This window comes from Eleutherodactylus coqui, chromosome 5, assembly GCF_035609145.1.
Source record: "Eleutherodactylus coqui strain aEleCoq1 chromosome 5, aEleCoq1.hap1, whole genome shotgun sequence".
Taxonomy (NCBI): Eukaryota; Metazoa; Chordata; class Amphibia; order Anura; family Eleutherodactylidae; genus Eleutherodactylus; species Eleutherodactylus coqui.
Window position 1 is genome coordinate 29,416,768 of NC_089841.1, and position 4,609 is coordinate 29,421,376.

The 4,609-nt window shown below is 55.9% G+C and overlaps 1 long non-coding RNA gene across 2 annotated transcripts; it reads left to right on the forward strand.

Moving 5' to 3' along the window:
- Window positions 1–538: 538 nt before the first annotated feature.
- Window positions 539–4,609, forward strand: LOC136629229 (uncharacterized). 2 transcript variants are annotated; one of them, XR_010792917.1, is made up of 4 exons: window positions 539–822; window positions 2,555–2,662; window positions 2,817–2,990; window positions 4,317–4,609. It is a non-coding gene; the product is annotated as an uncharacterized lncRNA (long non-coding RNA). The 2 variants fall into 2 exon arrangements; XR_010792916.1 differs by lacking the exon at window positions 539–822 and having other exon boundaries at window positions 2,381–2,662.

The window sequence follows — 4,609 nt, forward strand, 5'->3', positions numbered from 1 at the left end:
GGCAGCATCCTCATACAGAGGAAGAGGTATCCTGGGTGTGAAGGACCGGGACCCTCTGACCAGGAGGGGGCAGCATCCTCACACACAGGAAGAGAGATCCTGGTGGGTGAAGGACTGGGACCCTCCGACCAGGAGGGGGCAGCATCCTCACACAGAGGAAGGTAAGTCCTGGGGGGCAACAAGACCAACTCTTCCTGCATTCCTGTTTGCCCCTCATCAGTGTGCAGTAATCTTCTGGCTTAGCTGGTGAGAAGCCTGTAATGGGGGTCAGGAGGGGTGTAGTCTCTCCTTGGGGAGACGCTGCCATCTCCTGTCCCACTCACCCCCTAGGTGTCTCCTCACACTTTTTGGGTGCTCTCCTTATCAAGAATCGACACCATTCCTTCCTGCATCCCAAGTACAGCCCTCCCAGCAGCCTCCTCTCTCCACAGACCTGCATTATTAGTAAGCTCCACCTGCTGCAGTCATGTGACCTCAGACCATGTGACTTCCTGTCCTCAGACCTCCTAGGAGCCCCTCCATTCCAGCATCTACCCCGGTGGAGGTACGGGAGGCATATTAACACATTCTGCCGCAGTTCTACAGCGCGGCCGATTCAGCCAATCAGCTGGCTGGAATCGGCACCACGTGACACAGCGGCGTGCCCGCGCATTGCCGTGCACGATGAGCTGTGCCCGCGCGTCACGTGGGCTGTGACGTCACCGTGCCTTGCATTTGCCCGCGGATTTTGAACAGTATTGATCTACGGAGGAAGCAAGCTGATGGTTGGAGCCTTTTCCCCAATTTACAAGATGGGAGAGTAAGATTTGTGCGCTACGTGTGGTGAGTACCCACCTGAGATTTGTGCGCTGTGCGCTACGTGTGGAGACGCGGTTACCTGAGATTTGTGCGCTGTGCGCTACGTGTGGAGACGCGGTTACCTGAGATTTGTGCGCCGTGCGCTACGCTGTGCGCTACGTGTGGAGACGCGGTTACCTGAGATTTGTGCGCTGTGCGTGTGGAGACGCGGTCACCTGAGATTTGTGCGCTACGTGTGGAGACGCGGTTACCTGAGATTTGTGCGCCGTGCGCTACGCTGTGCGCTACGTGTGGAGACGCGGTTACCTGAGATTAATGCGCCGTGCGCTACGCTGTGCGCTTCGTGTGGAGACGCGGTTACCTGAGATTAATGCGCTGTGCGCTACGCTGTGCGCTACGTGTGGAGACGCGGTCACCTGAGATTTGTGCGCCGTGTGCTGCGCTGTGCGCTACGTGTGGAGACGCGGTTACCTGAGATTTGTGCGCTGTGCGCTACGCTGTGCGCTACGTGTGGAGACGCGGTTACCTGAGATTTGTGCGCTATGTGTGGAGACGCGGTTACCTGAGATTTGTGCGCCGTGCGCTACGCTGTGCGCTACGTGTGGAGACGCGGTTACCTGAGATTAATGCGCCGTGCGCTACGTGTGGAGACGCGGTCACCTGAGATTTGTGCGCTGTGCGCTACGTGTGGAGACGCGGTCACCTGAGATTTGTGCGCCGTGCGCTACGCTGTGCGCTATGTGTGGAGACGCGGTCACCTGAGATTTGTGCGCCGTGCGCTACGCTGTGCGCTACGTGTGGAGACGCGGTTACCTGAGATTTGTGCGCCGCGCGCTACGTGTGGAGACGCGGTTACCTGAGATTTGTGCGCTGTGCGCTACGCTGTGCGCTATGTGTGGAGACGCGGTCACCTGAGATTTGTGCGCCGTGCGCTACGCTGTGCGCTACGTGTGGAGACGCGGTTACCTGAGATTTGTGCGCCGCGCGCTACGTGTGGAGACGCGGTTACCTGAGATTTGTGCGCTGTGCGCTACGCTGTGCGCTATGTGTGGAGACGCGGTCACCTGAGATTTGTGCGCCGTGCGCTACGCTGTGCGCTATGTGTGGAGACGCGGTTACCTGAGATTTGTGCGCCGTGCGCTACGTGTGGAGACGCGGTTACCTGAGATTTGTGCGCTATGTGTGGAGATGCGGTTACCTGAGATTTGTGCGCCGTGCGCTACGCTGTGTGCTATGTGTGGAGACGCGGTTACCTGAGATTTGTGCGCCGTGCGCTATGTGTGGAGACACGGTTACCTGAGATTTGTGCGCCGTGCGCTACGCTGTGCGCTATGTGTGGAGACGCGGTTACCTGAGATTTGTGCGCCGTGCGCTACGCTGTGCGCTATTTGTGGAGACGCGGTTACCTGAGATTTGTGCGCTGTGCGCTACGCTGTGCGCTACGTGTGGAGACGCGGTTACCTGAGATTTGTGCGCTGTGCGCTACGTGTGGAGACGCGGTCACCTGAGATTTGTGCGCTGTGCGCTACGTGTGGAGACGCGGTCACCTGAGATTTGTGCGCCGTGCGCTACGTGTGGAGACGCGGTCACCTGAGATTTGTGCGCTGTGCGCTACGTGTGGTGAGCACGTCACCTGAGATTTGTGCGCTGTGCGCTACGTGTGGAGACAACACCCAAGATTTGTGCGCTACGTGTGGTGAGTACGTCACCTGAGATTTGCGCGACGCCACCTGGCGCAACCTGTCTTTTTTTGCAGATTTGTGCGCCTTATTGCAAAATTACGTGTGGAGAGGATCCTGACGTTTGGACGCGTTTCGAGAAGAATTTCGCTTTGCTAGGACACCACCTGACATCACTCAGCGAGGTAAGCTGTTGCATCTGCCCAAATTTTCATCGCGTGCATCTGCTCATATGCGCATATTTGGCGCATATTTGCAGGTTTTCGCTTGCATCTGCTGATATGCGCATATTTGCAGGTTTTCGCTTGCATGTGGTGATATGCTCTCCGTTTTCCACAGGACGACTCGTGTGGAGAGGAACCTGACATTTGGCTGCGTTTTGTACAACGTACGGAACCGGAGATGGGCGTTTTAGGTGCTGATCTCACATTTGCCCCCCGCCTTTTGGAGAGGACGACTCTTCTGGAGAGGAATTTCGCTTCGCTAGGACACCACCTGACGTCACTCGGCGAGGTAAGCTGCTGCATCTGCCACATTTTTCATTGCTTGCATCTGCTCATATGTACATGCATGCCTGTATGCGTACATGCATGCATGCCTGTATGCGTACATGCATGTATGCGTGCGTGCATGCATGCCTGTATGCGTACACGCATGCCTGTATGCGTACACGCATTCATGCCTGTATGCGTGCATGCATGCCTGTATGCGTACACACATTCATGCCTGTATGCGTGCGTGCATGCCTGTATGCGTGCGTGCGTGCCTGTATGCGTGCGTGCGTGCCTGTATGCGTGCGTGCGTGCCTGTATGCGTGCGTGCGTGCCTGTATGCGTGCGTGCGTGCCTGTATGCGTGCGTGCGTGCCTGTATGCGTGCGTGCGTGCCTGTATGCGTGCGTGCGTGCCTGTATGCGTGCGTGCGTGCCTGTATGCGTACGTGCATGCCTGTGTGCGTGCGTGCATGCCTGTGTGCGTGCGTGCATGCCTGTGTGCGTACGTGCATGCATGCCTGTATGCGTGCGTGCATGCATGCCTGTATGCGTGCGTGCATGCATGCCTGTATGCGTGCGTGCATGCATGCCTGTATGCGTGCGTGCATGCATGCCTGTATGCGTGCGTGCATGCATGCCTGTATGCGTGCGTGCATGCCTGTATGCGTACGTGCATGCCTGTATGCGTACGTGCATGCCTGTGTGCGTACGTGCATGCCTGTGTGCGTGCGTGCATGCCTGTGTGCGTACGTGCATGCATGCCTGTATGCGTGCATGCATGCCTGTATGCGTGCGTGCATGCATGCCTGTATGCGTGCGTGCATGCATGCCTGTATGCGTGCGTGCATGCATGCCTGTATGCGTGCGTGCATGCATGCCTGTATGCGTGCGTGCCTGTGTGCATGCCTGTATGCGTATATGCGTGCATGCCTGTATGCGTGCCTGTATGCGTACATGTGTGCATGCCTGTATGCGTACGTGCGTGCTTGTATGCGTACGTGCGTGCCTGTGTGCGTGCGTGCGTGCCTGTGTGCGTGCGTGCGTGCCTGTGTGCGTGCGTGCGTGCCTGTGTGCGTGCGTGCGTGCCTGTGTGCATGCATGCGTGCGTGCGTGTATGTATACGTGCGTGCGTGGATACGTGCGTGCGTGGATACGTGCGTGCATGCGTGTATACGTGCATGCCTGTGTGTGTATACATGCGTGCGTGCATGCCTGTATGTATGTATGTCTAATTCTTCTGTCCAGGTTGGGGGAGTAGTGGTCATTGTAAGTGGGTTGAGCGGATCTAGGAATCAGTAATAATGGTGGGATGTGACTGTTAACCTGCTGATTTCTCATTTCCTGCAGATCTGATGTCCTTGAGAACGGGAAGGCTGGCGGACAGTGAAGAGACCCTCGACGTTCAGCAATCTTGAAACCCTTCTTTTTATGAACTGTTTTTTCCCAGTGACTCCCTTTTTTTTTTAATACGTTTAAAAAAAAAAAAAAAAGAATTATGACGGAGGATCCTGAAAAACTGCGCAATATTTTACTGCAATCCAGTAAACAGAAAAGACCCATAAACACAGCCGCCTTTGGTCTATATCACGGAATGAACCTTGTTGTAACATCCACACTAGCAATAAATTATAAAATCTGAA